Here is a 16,525-nt window from a genome sequence, read left to right on the forward strand (position 1 = left end):
TCCTCAGCCCTTGGGCCCCCACCTCCATCACCCAATTTCCTTCCCAATCGGGAAGAGAGAAGATACCCCCTTCTGGCGCGTACAGACCTCCCCCTCCTCTGTCTCGGCCCTCGGATTAGGTTACCATGGCCAGGAGAGGATTTTTACTGGTTACGAGAATAGCACAGGTAAAGCTGTATAAACAGCTTGCAGGCTTGCCGGGCGGGAGGGTTACGCCGGGGACACGGCCCAAGGCGCCACCGCGGGGCGTGCGCGGCACGGGTGAAATGGCGGGGGAGCCTGCCTGGACGCGGCGCCCCGGGACAGCGCAGGTTAAACACAGATTATGTTGGATCTATGCAGTTCCCATCCAAGCCCCCTTTCTCTTTCCCGCATAAACTGAAATGCAGAGCGTGGGGAGAGAAAGAAAGGTGATAAGAAAGAAGCAGACAGTGGGCATGACGGCTGTTCTTTTCAAATGAAACACCGTGAGCAGGGGACTCGGGGAATGAAGAGAAAAGGGGGACCCCAAAACTCACTGTCAGAGGGCACATGCTGGAGGTGGAAACGTCAAAGGGGAAACCCACGGGTACCCAGGCGAAAAGAGTTCCGCACGCGCAGCTCTCCTCCCGGTTCCCACGCCCACCCGCCTCGGGCCTAGGGTCTACCTGCCCTGGGAAATGAGCCATCGCTTTGGGGGTGGTAGGTGGTTTGATTTACTTTTTTTTTTTTTTTTTTTTTTTTGCTAATTCATCTATCAGCGTTTAAAACTCAGAAGGAAACCCGCCCAGGCCAGAAGGAGCGGCGAGAGATGTGGAGAGTCAAAGAGAGAGGAGATGCTGAGATTACCCCCTCCTGCTCCGCTCCCCACCGCCAGGTTGGGCCCTCCTGCTTCGGGAGGTCCTGGCCCTCCCTCTGCCGCTACCCTCTTCTCCTCGGGTGAGAAAAACCCCGATTGTAACGAGATAAAAAATTAGGTAGGTAGGGGTGTAGCGGAAAGTGGGAAGAAGGAGGGAGAGGACGGGGGATTTCTGTTTTCGAGTGTAACAGCGCACAGGTTGGAGGGTGGCGTTGGGGGGAGCCCCGGTATTGGGGTAAGAGAGAAAGATTCCCCTGGAGGATGATTCAGAAGGAATGAGAGTCACCCCGGAGGAGGGGTGCACCTCCCAGCTGTCCCTCCCTCCTGGCCTTGGCGGTCTGGGGGACAGCGAGAGCCCCAACAGAGGAAGAAGAGATGGAGGGGCTCCAGCGGGTCGCCTGGTCCCTCCCGGGTCATAAGCCGTTTATGCAGCTCCCAGCAGGACCACGGGCCCTGAGGTAGAGCCTCGCTGTGTCTAGACTCAGGTTCTCCTCCTGGGGGGTTCTCAGGCCACTCCGCTGAAGCCTTCGGGGTTCCTGGGAAGGGGGCGGCCACCGCAGCCAGGAAAGTAGTGGGCAGTTGGAGTCACCCGTGCGAACTCCAGGCCCCAGCATTTTTCGGGCGAGAAGGGGTGCCCTTGGGCCATCTGCCCCACCCCGTTTCGCCTGCGGGCGCTCCGAGTTCGTCGGCCGCCGCCTCTCCGCCCCTGGCCGGGCCCCGGCTCGGAGCCTCGAGCGCTCGCCTTACCCGACTCTCTGGCCACTCAAACTTGGCATTGCAGGAGGAGGGCTTTCTCTTGGAGCTCTCGTGTTTCTACCTCTCTGGATTAGCCGGGAGACTGCGGTGTGTTTGTTCCTGGACAACCTGCAGTGGGCTTCCAGGGAAAGGGGGCTTCATAACACACCCGGAGAGGGGAAAGTGGGGGCAGATGATTTCATTCAGGTCAGGAGACCGGAGAGGCGAGCTTCTAAAAGCACGAATTGTTCGTGTCCTCCTCTGGACACGCGGGAGACTCCATGATAAAATCTGCAAGCGTGCGGGGTTCCGGGGGGAGACGAGGACGGCCTCCCGCGTTCGCCCTCCGCCTCGCGCGCCCTCCCGGACCGTGCGCACCCGACCGCCTCTCCCCGGCAGGCCCCTGGCTCGCGCTCCGCTCTCCGCCGTCTGCCACCTCGTGGACCTCAGGCAATTTGTTATATAAAACAAAACAGCAACCACACACATGTGCCTGCAGACCCGCAGCGACGGACACCCAGGGAGACACCCTGCTCCAGCGCCTTGGGCACCGCGTTTCTTCCTCATCCTCCCTCAGCAATACTTTCAGTGCCACCACCTCTAGTCCCCGTCTGCCCAGCGACCCTATCAGCGCCACCACCTCTGGTCCCCGTCTGCCCAGCGACCCTATCAGCGCCACCACCTCTGGTCCCCGTCTGCCCAGCGACCCGAAGCAAAGCGCGGTTCGCACTCCAGCTCCCTGGCTTCCCTGGCCCGATGGCCACAGCTGTTAAACCTCTCTCCAGTTACACCCAACCATGAAGAAGAAGGTGATCAGGAATATTCGGTCCACACACAAAGACATACCACAAAACGAATGCACATTTCTGCGTGAAAAGGCTCAGAGGCGGAGGAGGAAACATCTCAGTACACCCCAGAAATGATCAGAATAAGCGGGGCTAGAGAACACTGGGCTTTGGGATTCTACCCCCACACACCTTATCAGGATTCCTAATTCCCTGCCACCTCCAAGGGTTCCCAGACACAAATCGCCTTAAATTCCAAAAGAGGGGTTCTCAGCCACCCGCCTCCCACATCCCTGCCCCTTCCTGAGGCTCTGTGTGGCCCTGAGCTGCTGGGCGGCCCAACACAGAGGCTCCACCAATGAGTGCCCAGGGGCGCCCACTCCCATCCACTCACTGCACCCCCGACTTACCCCCACCTCATATATCAGCTGTGAAAAGGCAGGGTGGAAATAGCAATAAAGGAATATGCAGCTTCCCCTGTCTCTGGGCTTTTGGCAGTACCGGCTAACCCCAAGCCTGAGCAGCTCCCCCCACCCCCCCAACCCCCCTCCCCGCGGGCTGGCAGAGACAGCTTGTGTGGAATGGAGGTGGGCTTGCGGAGATTGTGTACCATGCGCCACTCACCCGTATCCTCTGAACCCGGCTGGGTTCTCAAGCCAGGAACCTTAGGCCTGGCAGGGCAGCTGGCTGGAAGCTGAAAGCTGGACCTGCTCCTAGATCCCACAAGGGAATCAATAGTGGGAGTCCCGGGGACCAGACACCCCCCTAGGGCTTGGTCTGTCTGACCTGGATGCCATACCCCCTCCCCATTCAAATGGGCAGCAAACTCTTCTTGTCCTCAGAATCACACAAACGTTTAAAAGGGTTAATGGCAAGCCGCCTCCCCACAATCAGCCACTTGGGCCCTGAAACCATCTCACATCCAGACACCTGGATGGACTCCGCTGGCCTGACTGGGACTCCCTGTCCCCAAAGCCAGCCACAGGACCAACAGCCTCCCTCCTCCCCCACCCTCCATCCTCAACACACACCTTTTCTGCCACAACCACTAAGGGGTGGAGGACTGCCAACGCTACTTTATTATTTGTCGCTTTCAAGTTCATAAGCTTCCACCCATTACCCCAGTGTCCTAGTGAATGTGGGCAACAAGGGGAGGAGAAAATAGCCAAGAAACATGGAACCAAACTGAGGGAAGGTCCTGGAGGGTAGACTCCTTTCCATCCCCAGCCCTAGACAGAATCGCCCAGGGCCGGTTCCTCAGGCTGCGGTCTGTCTCCAAGAGGAAGAAAGGTATATCAAAGCAACTCTCCCATCCAGATTCACTCAACTTCCTACGCATTTTAACAATTTCTGTCCTTGTTGGGAACTGCCTCTGATTGAGTGACTGCTTGGAGGTCTGTTGGTCCGATGTTCCAGGAGAAAGTAGAATTCTTGCCCCTTCTGCCCGTCCTGCTCCCCACGACCCTGGGCACCCTCTCTTACAGGTTGTGGTTTTCTCACTCGATTCAGGGTGCCCCTGGAAGCAAAGGTGCCTCCCGGCCACCCCCAGCTCTCCAGGGATACCAGATGCCCACACATCTGGACTCCAACTTTTACATCACAGCGCAGAGCTGTTTCTTTAATTATATGCAGAGACAATGAGCCTAAGCACACACTTGTAAGCAGAGGGAAATAAACAAGCAATTGACACTCAGACCCAGCAGCTGAGTGGCTTCCCCCTAATGCTTTCTTTTCGCCAGTCCTCTGCCCTCCCTGAAGTGGAAAACGGGTGTCCAGCCCTTCCCAAGCATTCCTACCATCCCTCATACTTCTGTTTAGGTTTTCTCCACATGCTTAGCTCTACTAGCTCTTTCCTCCAAACAAGGGCGTACACACATGCACACACCATGCTCGCCCAAGGTCATTGCAGAACGCCAAAGATTGCCAGTGACCAGAAAAAAGCAATAAAGACTGGGGTCTAGTTCACTTTCTTCCAGGGGCAGCTGTCCCTTTGCAGTCTAGACCTCCTCCTAATTCTCTCCACGTGGAGCAGGGAAAGCGAGTGCAGAGTTAGAGAGAAGATAACAATATTCACTGACCTGGGTATTTTGCTCCCGCGGGCCAGCTGTATTTTTTTTTTTTTTGGTTTTTTGTTTTTTGTTTTTTTTTCCTGACTTGCCGGAGATCCAAAGGCAGAAATGACAGGCAGACTTGGCCACTCTTGTCCCCGCTGCGGTCCTAAACGCCCCAGCTGCTTACGGCATCTCACGCGGGCTTCCAGCGAGCAGTAAAACCTGGGTGATGTGCATCCTTCCTAGGAATCCCCTCCCTCCGCCTTCTGCTCACTGTAGAGAGCGGAGCTCTTCCGGGTTGCAAAGGGGGAAAGGGAGGGAGGAAAGAAGACTAAGTGAGGAATGGATTTCACCCCCTCTTGCAAACACGCAAACCGCCCATCAGGGGTGTGTGAAACGGGCAGAGTTGGGGGAGGGGGCCGGGGAAGACGGCCTGAAATGTGACCAGCCCCTGGCGCCTACACAGCCCACTGTCTCTGGCAGGGATGGAATCGACTGCAAATGTCATCAGTAGTGTTGACTGGGTCATTACCTACCATAGATATAAAAGCTTTGGTGGAGTCTCTTCTTCCCATTTTTGGAGCGAGTGGGGACCCAGTGGGAGCGTCTAGAGGTACAACCCATAGCCACCATTCGCAGGGCCTCTCAGGGCTCTCCCTCTCCCTTCTGACTCTTCCTCCTGTTTGTTTATGCTAACGCTCACAAATGCCTGTGCTCTGCCTTCATCTGTCTTGGGTCTAGCTGTCCAGGACAAGTTAGGGGAAGCAGAATGGTTGGCGACTAGGCTCTGGACTTGCTGGTACTGTTTAGCCCTCACCGTAGGCATAAAAACATGTGGAGGTAGGGAGATCCGTGCACACACTAAGTAGAGGTTTGGGAAGGAGACTCTCTAGGGGTCCCAACTCTTTTCAAGAAGAAAAGAAGGAAATTTACCATCTAGGGGAGTGAGATAAGGGAGCGAGAATCAGAAGTAGCTCTGGGGATAAAAGGTCTGAAGGAAAATTATCCTATTAGTCTGCCCACCAGACCCAGCAAACCTCAGCCCTCTCCTGTACCATCTCTACTTCTGCTGGTGGGAGACCAAATAATCCACGGAGAAGGAAATCTGTCATGAATAAATTTCTGCAAGAGTAAAATGAAACCCAGTAAACACTAGGGTAGAAAGGTCAGGGTCCATTCGTTTTGACAGGTAGCGCTTTCCCTTCACAATATTTATACAACAAGAATATGGAGACTGACTTTAAAAATAAATAAATCTTTGGTTAGAAATAAAACAAAATTTATCCATCCCTGGGACAGGAAGTTAAGAACTTTCTTGCGGCGGTCCCAGGTCGGTATATAAGGAGTAGCCCGCTTCGTGCTGGCAAGTGTTTAGGGGTGGTCGTTCCGTAGGGGTGGGGGTGGGGGGAGAAAGAGGCCACCGGTCAGCAAGCGCAGAATGAGGGGTGCAGAGGTGGGCCGCAACCCGAGGAGGGAAGTGGGGAGGGTCAAGGGGTGCGGCGGGAGAGTGAAGCTGGAGCGCCGGGTAGGGAGAGGAGGTCAGAGCGAAGCCCAGTCGAGGGGCGCCCCTTCGGGGCTCCTCGAGGGGCCCGCGCCCTGGCTCCCCGGGCTCAGAGCCCCTGGACTGCGACCCACCGCCGAGCCGCCCGCTCCCTCCGCTCCGCACCGTCGGGGTTCCGGGTTCCAGCCGAGGGAGGGGGCGGAGGGGCTTCTCATTTGCCAGCGGGGCCAGGAGAGAAGGGGGTCTCCCTGCCACCGAGGGAGCCCCGCAGCCCACCTGGCGTCACGAAGTCAGCCCCTCCCCGCCCCCCTGCCCGCTCCCTCCCGCCTTCCGCCACCCAGCGGCGGAGCCAAGTTCTTGGGCGCCGGGACGCGGAGTCGGCAGGGCTGCGCGTCGCGAGGACGTAGGAGAGAAGGTCACTCGCTCGACAGCTTCCCCCCAACCTGTTGCCCCGGCCCCTTCCAGGGGGGCGGCGGGGGCTGTGCCGGGAGGGCCGCGGCCCGCGGCGAGCGGAGGGTGGCGGGGAGTGCGGAGCCCCGCAGGCTCCCCGGACCACCTTGCTCCTCCTCGAGTGCTGCCTCCTGGGGGATTGACCGCGGGGCCCCGGGACACTGCGACGGTTGTCTCCCCGGCCTGGGTGTTAGCCGAACCCCGACTGGCCGTCCACCAGGCCCGTGGGGTGCTTTGCGTCTCCCCGCAAGCCCCCCTCCTCTCCTCCCTCTCCCCGCCGCGGCTGCACTGCCCCCTCAGCGCCGGCATGCCGCCCGGCACCCCCCGGGACCCAAGGCTGGCCCCGGCTCCCACCCCTCGAGTCCCTCTCCGCCACCCCTCCCACCCACACCCTCGCCGCCCGGCCCTGGCGCGCGGTTCCGGCCGGTCTGGAGGCCCCTCTCCCCCGTTCCTTTTCTGCTGACGCGGGCACTTGCTAGACTCCAGGTCTGAAGTGACGCTTGGGTCGGGGACTGAGAAATCTGATCGCATACCCCGCTCCCCCATCACCCTAATACCACCTTCAGCGAAGGAAGGCTTCATTGAAGCAAATTCGGCCGCCGAAGACACTCGGGCTGAAAAGGACTTAATGAAAATGTAACTGATTTTCAGTGTAATGGTCAGGCAGAGCAAGATTCAGAGAGATACCCGCTGGGCAGTGCGGGTCGTCGAGAGGGACTTAGGGGCGGCAACTGCTGCTAATTAGGGATACAGGGGCGAATTCTTCCAGGAAGGTTGGGGGCGATTTGATGGTGGGGGGAGGAGGGGGTGAAGAAAGGGGAGAATTTATCCTGAGAAGCAAACAGTGGGGGAAAGGCGCTGGTCGCTCAGTCAGACGCTGGAGATGGATTCTTGATTCGTGGACACCGGCCCTGCCCATTGTAAAGATGGTGCTTTAATGAAGCTACAAGTCACTTTCTGAATTTTAAAAGCTACCACTCGGGCCCGCAGATTCGAGGTTCAGGTCTCTGTGCGTGTGTGTATACCTGTGTGTGCGAGAGAGCAAAAGCACCCTCCATTATTCTGGGGCGCTGTCTGTGTTCAGTGATGAGGAGCAGCGGATCCTAGGTGCTCAAGAGCCTGCCCCATGCTAGCAAGTGTGAGGGGACAGGGTGGTTCCACTCCCAAGATCTCAGGACTCTCAAGTGAACCTTTTCATTGAGCAGTGCTTGTTTGGTTCACAATGGAACATCAAGGCCAGAAGGCAAGGACCCAGCTCTCTGCTACCCAGTCACACTGGGGGGGGGGGGGGGGGGGGGCTGCTCCTCACCCATCGCCTGCACCCTTTGCCCACATACCCTGCTGCTGGCTTCCCTGACTCCTTTTCCCCTTCCCTGGAGCACCTACCACCAGCTTCTTAGCCCCTTAACCCTGGGCAAGCCATTATCCGTCCTTTCCTGGGCTAGGATTCAGAGGCTGAACCTAGTAGAGAAATGTGCTGGCTGAGGCTCCTGGGCCTGGGGACAGAGCTTGGTTTGGGATTCTCCCTGGAGGCAATCACGACATCCCAATGGGCACCAGCATCAACTGCTTTAAATACTGTGGTGTGCTGGGCCACATTCCTACAGCTAAGGCATTTGATTGGATTTTAAATATAAAAGGAAGTCACTGGGCCTGTGGAGGTAGAAGATGGATCAGTAAATGACTAATGATAATAGAAACACTGTGTCCCAGATCTCTGCGATGGCCGCAGAGATAGGAAGTTCACCTGTTGGATAAAGAAAAAGGAGACCCTGTAGGGAGAAATAATCGCTGGCAGAATCTCCAATCTTTCTAAGAATGTGTGGCCACTTCTGGTTGTTCTCAGCAGGGTTGGGGAACCGTATATTTATTCTTACAGGTTTTCCACATCCCATTTCTTTCCCCTAGAACACAGGTAATATTTTTCTTTCTGCCTATCGGTCCTCAGCATCATCCCCCTTTCCATTTTTCTACCTTCCTGGATATTCCCTCAGATTGGTGTACTTTTTCCCATGCGCTCTCTACCAGGTGAAAACGCACACTCAATATTAACCTGGGTTTAAAAGTCCTAATCTTTCAACTCCACCCATTGAGATTTATTATAAATGTGTAGGATAGGGGGAATTGGGAGGGTGTAAAGGAGTCTAGAGTGAGGAAAACCAGTTCTTTCATTTTTCTTTTCTTTTTTTCTGACAGAACATTTTTATTAAACTCAACTTTTAGGTCTGTGACTTTGCCTATGTTTCCATGACCGCCGCGGGGGGAGGGTGGTACAGGACTGCATGGTGGGGTGGGGGCCTGGGTGGTGTGGAACCATGGACATCTCAAATGAAAGTTTCACAAAGCAGTGACTGGAAATTTAAAAAAAAAATCAGACCTATTCCACCCAGGCGCCCTAAATAAATAGCCCCGTTTGCAAATTCCTATCAATTATTACGTGATGGGAAAAAATCCTATCTGAAAATAAAGCACGTGGACGTGGAGAATTTTAATTAAATCTTACTGTGGATATAATAACATGGAAGTGATTTTTCATTCGGCGCTTGCCTGCTCACCAGTGTTTTATGGCGTTTTCTTGCCTCTGACTTTATTTTAAAATATTAGACGAGGTGGAGAATTATAAACGACTCTTTCCTTATCTGTACTGCTCACATATCCAGGATCAGAGGAGCTGATTAAGAAAGAAGTCAGAGGCAACGTTGGATTCATAATGATTTGGAATAATGAATCCTTATCTCTGCTTTCCAGATTATCTGCCTTTCAGCTCCCAATGTTTTGTTACATGGGATAATTTATTGCATCTAATACATCACAATGAATCTGATGGTAGAAAGTGATGGCCAGCGTTGTGAAAAGGGGGCCCTTATTTTTTATCCTGGGGCAATGAAACTGCTTTTTGCAGTTTTTAATTGGGAAAATATAAGGTAGATCTGATAAAAAAAAAAAAAAGAGCTGGGTATAATCTTGCCTGCTCGTGCCTTACCACGCGGCTCTTTAATTAGTGTGTCAATTTCAGGCTGAAATTAACAAGATCGACCTGAAATGAGCGCTTAGTTTCTCCCCAGCCCCGAGATCCTAATTTTTAACATGATTTATTTTTATGAAAAAGGAGATAATTAATCATAAACACTGACTAAAGCACAGAGCCAAGTTAAGATAAAATGCCATTTGCATCTTTATATAGAAAGATACCAATAATGTTAATTTTTCTGAGATGTCCTCTCTCCTCGCCATCTCCTGCCCCCAAACAGCTCCCACCCCGACCGCTGCCCACTCCAGCCCCATTCTAAGTAAACAAGAAAAAAAAAATCAATTCCAGGTTTCTCTTATTCATTGCTCTCTTTTTAAAAGTACATATATATTTATTTATATATTCAGCTCTTCTGGCTTTGTCTGTCAACACATGCAGAATGTGCATGAGGTTTTTTGTTTTTTTTTTTCCCCCAGAGCAGAATGGTGGGTGGATCTGCCTGTTCTCCCAGATCCCCCCTGCACCTACCCTCATCATCTTCCCTCCATTTTAAGGTTGGAAAGAAGAGGACACACATCTCATTTAATGGTTAATTAGTTACGATAATTGGCATTTTTGTTTCTTTTGTATTTTGCCCTAACGCCAAAGAAACAAAAGCCATCTAAACGCAACAGGCTTTACTCTCTGCCTCTCTCAGGATGGATTTCAGAATCCCAGACTCTACCCCGAGTCCCCTCCCAACAACTGACACTAGTAACCTCCCGGCTTCAGGAAGCAGAAGGGGCAGGAGTCACCGGTAATTTGCTCTTTAAGCTTGTGCCTGTTGATTACTTTCTGGTTGCTTGGATTAAACAATCATTGCAAATATGCAAACCAGTGAGAGGAGATTCATACATATTCGTTCTCCAATTGTACCTCCTGACGTCAGATCATAATTTCTTGATAATTGGATGGTTTGTACCCGAATAACGTTCATCTATGAAATTCTCTACGTTTCTCTAGGTTGCGGTAGATTTTATACTGGGAGGTGGGGGGGGGGCAGGATTTGATTTTTTTTTTTTCTTTAAGAATTCTTTTCAGTTCATCATAGTCCTATTGTCTCCCTTCCTCCCCACACTTGGGGACATTTACTTTTGAAATGTCACGACGTGGTTTGTTTCCTGGGAATGTCATTTCCCTGACAGTTCTACAGTGGGTTGAAGAATGTGGAACACGGGTGGTCAAGATGAAGGAAGTGGGGGGTGCAGTTGGGGCAGAAGCAGGGGTGAGGTTCTGTAGAGCCAAATCCACTTTTCCTCTACTTAGACCTACAAGAGTTCTGGTCAGTCACCCCCTCCCACCATTCAGCTTTCAACCCCTAGGATCACCCTAGGTCCCCAGCTAGCTGGAGTTCAAGTGCCAATTCCTGATCCCGGTCCCACACTCTTAAGCAAAGTAGGCATCCAGATCATTACAGATTTTAAAAACTTGGATCTTGATGATAAAGACACTTCAGGTTTTAGGTGGTAGTAGAGAGGGAGAGACCTGATTTTCTGGGAATACTCTCCTTTTATCTTTCGGTTCACTTTGGCCTTACTACAGTGGATTTCAGTTGTCTAGTTCCAATTATGTATTAAATATCGCACGACTTTCCTCTCCTGCCTTTCTCTTCCTCTCCCTCTCCTTCTCTTCTTCACCCCTGCTCCTTCTCCCTTTCCTCTCTTCCTCTCTTTAGGACACATCACTCCAAGAATTTCAAGTATCAATTATAAGTAATATTAATTTCTCAGCCCCAACCAGTGAAGTGTGGATGATCTGATAGGAGTATAAAAACGGTGCTTCCCTAGATGAAACAGACCAATGGAGCCTACTGGGCCATTTCCCATGCCCAGATGAACATTCAATTTTCCGGCATTATCTCCGCACTTAAACTCGCGTGCTCCATTTCTGTGCCAAGATAAATTTGCATAATATTTGCAGCTGTAATTAGCTGATGAGCATCTCCCAGCCTCCCCCTTTTGTCTCTCTCTGCATTTGGTCTTCCACTGATGCCACATTTGATCTTTAATATTACAGGATTCCCGATAGAGGATTGCATATCTTATCTTCTCGGCTCCAAAATCTTTTAAGAAGGAGGGAGAAAGGGAGAGAGGGGGTTTGGGGAAAAGTGTGAGTGAGGAGAATGAAGCTTCACTAGTCAGAGTTTGAGCCGGTTACGATGGAAGAAGGTAGAGGTAGCGACAGAACGAATAAGAGGAATGGAGAATTACGGTGGGTGGGGGTGGGGAGAGGTGGGACCAGCCTCTTGGAAGGGGGAGAATCTGGAATCAGCGGGTTATTATTGAGAGAATTCAGGAGTGGGGCTACAGGGGGTGGGGCTGGAGATCTGGAACAGGGCTGAGGTTGGGGGGAGAGTGGTGGGTGGTCAGCCTCAACTCTGTGGCCCTTCCTCCCTTCTGGGGGAAAAAAAACAACAACCGGGTCCCTGCTGGGACTCCAAGGAAGGCGCTCAGTCGGGTAGCTCCCCTCAAGCAGAAACTGGAACTTTTGAAACCAGGCGACTCTCTTATCTGCTCATCTGGTCGTCTCTCCTTAATAGAGAGCACAGCGCTCCTGCATCTCTAATATGCCACAGACAGTTGCATTCTGCCCATTGCTGTTTATGAGAAATAAAAGCCACCCCCTCTCTAAGAAAAGAAGGGGGGGGGAAGTGAAGAGACAGAGGGAAAGGAAAAGCAGGAGGACAGGGGAGTCCGTCCTAGCGAGCGGTGTCACCTCCTGTAGTGGGGCAAAACCAGCCAAGTGGCCCCCTAGTCTCCTCCTGGTTGTTACTGTTGTGTTACTTTTCTCCAATGAAGTTTTCTGACTTGGGGGGGGGGGGAGGGAAAGTGGATTAAAGGAGCCACTGGTTGCATGAGTATTTGTGGGAATCCGGAGGGGTAGAGAGAGAAGGGAAAGGAAAGAGGGAGAAGGAGGAAAAAAAGAAGACAAGAAAGAGTCGATTTTCATGCCAATCATTGGAACAAATAGCTAACATTTAGCGTTTACACCCGCACTGGCGGCGCCCTGGCGCTCCGAGGACCCGGAGCCGGGCTAAAATGTCCCGAAAGCCTTTGGAGAAAACGAGTTTCCAGCTATCAGGTTCTCCCCATCTCCCCCCTTCCACAGGGCTTCGGTTTCAGGCTGGACTTGTCCAATGTCTGCGTTACCGCTGCGAGCTCCTAAATGAGTGTCAGGGAGGCAAATATCAAATAGCGCCGGGGTCAAGGCGGTTTAGTTAACCGTGCAGGGCGCTCAGGACTCGAAACTTGTGTGGGACTCGCCGGGGAGTGAGGCCGGCGGCGGGAGGCTGGGCGGGCGGATGGAGGGATGGGTGGGTGGGAGGGTGGACAGGAGCCCTAGACACAGGTGGGCTGAGCGCACCTCCACAAGCCTCCCCGCCCTCGCAGGGCAAAGAAAGGCTCTCGGTTTGAGAAAAGTTGCTTGAAACTTTTTTTAATGAGGCCAATTTTATAAAGCGAGGTGGAGAAGTTGGGCCCTGGTCCTGGCCCTGTCAATGTGTGCCTTTAGTAACTGTTATTAGCTCAAGGCCTCAGTTTCCCCATCGGCTGATTGAGGGGGTTGGTCAAATGATGGCCAAGGTCCCTTCCTGCCGGGAAAAAAGAGCAGGCTCTGGGCCCAGGGCGGTTAATCGCGAGTGGAGGGTGCAGCCCCAAGGCGCCCTGGGGACCCCGCTACTGCCCCCAGCTTGGCCCACAGGCGCTGACCAGACTTCCAGAAGAGTGAGCCCAAACGCTCCTCAACTCGAGCACTGTGGGGCTCCGCCAGAGCCCAGAGCTCGGTGGCCGGGAGCAGCAACGACTATCCTGGGGTCGCCGTCCAGCTTCCCCTCCTGCGGCCCACCCACGTTCCTGCGGCGCTGTCTCTCCTCCGCGTCCTGTGTCTCTTGGGCGTTTCCAAAGCAGAACATCTTTGTTGGAGGGGGAGGTGGGGGGGAGCGGCTTGAGGTTGCTCTTAAAATTCCCGACTCCAGCGCCAGAGCGGAAGTCCCCGCAGAAGCAGCCTTTGGGCGGAGAGCGGGGACCGCGCGCCACGTTAGAAATCGATTAACCGAGGCCCGCTGCGTGCCATTCATGGTGTCTTTTTCCTTTATTTTTGACCCGGGTTTCAGCGCCGGGGGCGGGGCGGGGGGCGCCCGCACGTGCGCCGGGTCTGCGTGCGTGGGCGTTTCAGCCCCGCTCCTCCCAGAGTGGGGGGGTTCATGGGTGGGGCGGGGGGTGCAGCCGACTCTGCGGCTTATTTCCCCCCGCGCTGAGTCGGAAATGCAGTGGAGGCAGTAGGCAGCCGGCCAGAGGTTGCTTCGAAGGCTGCTGCTCAGGCCCCCCGGGCTGGGAGCCCAGGTCCGCACTGTCCTGCCCGCCCCCCAGCCCCCCAGCCCCCCAGCCCCCCACTCCTCGCGCGCGTCTGGGGCTGCGTCCCAGGCCCAGCGCCAGGCCCCACGCCTCTCGTCGGGTGTGCGTGAGACTGCGGAGTGCGGGGTGGGGGGGGGTCTGGGCTCCAAGCCGGCGGGGGTGGGGTTGGGGGCAGCAGGGTGGGGCACAAGGTGCGGGGGGGGCTGGGGGGGGACACAAGAGCGAGATGCCCGGACCTCGCGGGGCGGGCTGGGGGGCCCTGTCTTCTTAAATAACCCTCTTTGGGGGAGTCTTTCCCTTCCCTCAGTGTAATTCTCAATGATAGTCATGAAGACTAATCACGATGCTACTTTTCCCCTTCTTTCTCAAATTAAAAAAAGACGAAAAAAAAAAAATACGCACCCGACTCCACTAGCGTTCGGGTTCCGGAGAAATTCTCAAATAGAGCAGTGTAATTTCTCAGTTGATTTTGATTGACATACTGTCCCTGGGATCATGTGTTAATCCCTTCTTCACTCAAGCCTTTTCATAACTCATTTCTCTCCTGCTAGATGGGGGCTCTGATGGTTACCGAGGCAACGACGATAGCACTAAGCTATTTCCCTCTCTGCAAGGAGACCATTATTCCGCATGCATAGGCCATTTGCAGCAGAGGTCGTCACAAAGTCATTCACGACACAGCACACGTTTATTAAACTTTTATTCCCTTTTTTCCCCCAACACAGAAACTAGTTTGCACTTGTAGCGGGGGGGTGGCATTGTGCCGCTGTGTGTTGCCAGCGCCTGCTGGGGACCGCGGCCCCCCCGTGGACCATCATCTACGCGCAGCGCTCGTCCGCGCGGGGGCCACAGGTCTCTTCGCGTCCCCATCAGTCCCTAGGGTCTTCTCAGACGCCACCTCTGGGACCTGGAGGGTAAGAGGCAGGAGCAACATCTTAAGTGCAGACGGCAGCGGGCTTCCCGGGTGTGCCACTCCGCGAGCCTTGATGAACAGTCACCTTGTGTCCCCTCTGGGCAGCATCCCTTTCTCCTCGCCAGCCCTGGAGCTGCCTCTTCCCAGGGTGCCTGTGGTCACCCGTGCTGGCCGCCCGGAGGGTGCAGGGGTCTTGGGTTTCTCTTCCCATTTCAGCCTTGCAAAGGGCCTGCTGGGGGCGCACATTCCTGGCCCGGTGTCCAGGACGTCAGGGGCACTGGGGAAAGCATGGATTTGGTTTTCAGTCTTCTCTTGCAGGGGGGCCTGGGGTGGGGCTGGTGGGTGGGCTGAGCCCAAGACTGGGACCTCTGGGCCAAGTCAGTCAAGGACATAACCCGGAGACTGGTCCAGGTTCCAGCAAGCATGGCAAATATTCTGTTCCCAAACTGCAAGGCCACCCATACCCAAGGGCAGTTTCGAAGGCCATTGATGGCCACTGCCTCGGTTTCCCTCACCATCTCCCAATTCTTCCCTCTCTCCTTTCCTTCCTTTCTTTTTCTTCGCTTTCAGCCTCCAAGACTTTGTCTTTTTTTTTCCCTTGTAATGGGAGTGGTAGACCCACTGGGGCCTTAGGGTGGGAGTCTTGGGCTCCAGAGGCTTTTGTGAGCTCAACCCGCAAGAGGGAGCTCCCACCAGTCTTCTGCCTCAGTGACTGCTTTCGTGGGCTCCTAGAGCCCCCACAGTGCCTGCCTCCCATCATCCCGCTGCCATCAGCCTGCCTCAGCCCACAGCTAGGGGGCGTATCCCAAAGGAGGGCTTTCTGGGCCACCCACCCGTCAGGATCATGCCACAGCTGGTTACTCTGCACATCTAGGTGGGGGTCCCTGAGCTGGGCAGGGACAGACATGTGCCGGGGTAAGGGTTAGGGGCTGGGCTCCTAGATCAGCAGGTACAAGGTGCTCCAAGGGGCTCCTAGGGTCAACCTCCTTCCCCAAGCCTGGGGTTGCCCAACGGTCTGTCTCCACCAGCAGGTGGCGATGGAGGCCAGAGGGGTTGCCATTAGAAGGGGGCCCCCCAACTCCTGTCCTATTGCTAGAGTGGTGATGCTCTGCTCAACCACGGAGGTGACGTTGCCCGCCCCGTGAGGAACACGCCTGGCTCAAGGCTAGCTAGCACCAAACGATCGGGGGTGGGGGGGTCCTCACGGCCCCTTAACAGCACCCCCACTCAAGGGGCAGTGGGGCCCCTCGTGCAAGGGAGATCCTGGAGAGAAAGGGAGGAGGGAACCTTTCTCTGCAAGTCAGCAGGCTTTTCCTGGTGTCTGTCCTCTCCACACCGACACACCTCCCGCAGGAACATCATCTAGAAACATGAACCCTCGTTCCAGCTCGCCTTCTGCAGGGCCTTCCCAAAGAGGCGTCAGGATGCTGGCATCTAGAGCAGCCTGACCCAGGCAGGGCAGGGGGTGGAGAGGGGACGTGGGGCATGGGGTGGGCAGTGGTGGCCCCAGTGGAGATCCTAGGTGTGGAGGTGTGTCAGATTCCAACTGCGGGGAGAGGGTCGAGGGCAGGAGGGGGTCCGGGCGTGTGTGGGAGCCGGGCGTTTGAGGAGTGGTAGGAGAGCGGCCACAGATCTCTGGGGTGCAGGGGGAGGCCCACGGGTGCTCCAAGCTGCAGGCCAGCTTATAGTAAGTGGGGGCAAACACAGTAATGGGGGCCGCGGGAGCCTTGACTGCCGGGCAGCTTTCGGTCTGACAAGTCTGCCATCCATGCATTTTAAGGCAGCGCAGGTTACACCACTCACCCCCCAACTGAGCTATCTTGGGGGAAACCGCTGGAAATCCTGCTCTGGGAGATGGTCCCCCTGATTACTAAGGCTTAGGCACTGGTG

This window comes from Mirounga angustirostris, unplaced genomic scaffold (assembly GCF_029215605.1).
Source record: "Mirounga angustirostris isolate CCGP_5_RB_7025 unplaced genomic scaffold, mMirAng1.0.hap1 SCAF_5, whole genome shotgun sequence".
NCBI lineage: Eukaryota > Metazoa > Chordata > Mammalia > Carnivora > Phocidae > Mirounga > Mirounga angustirostris.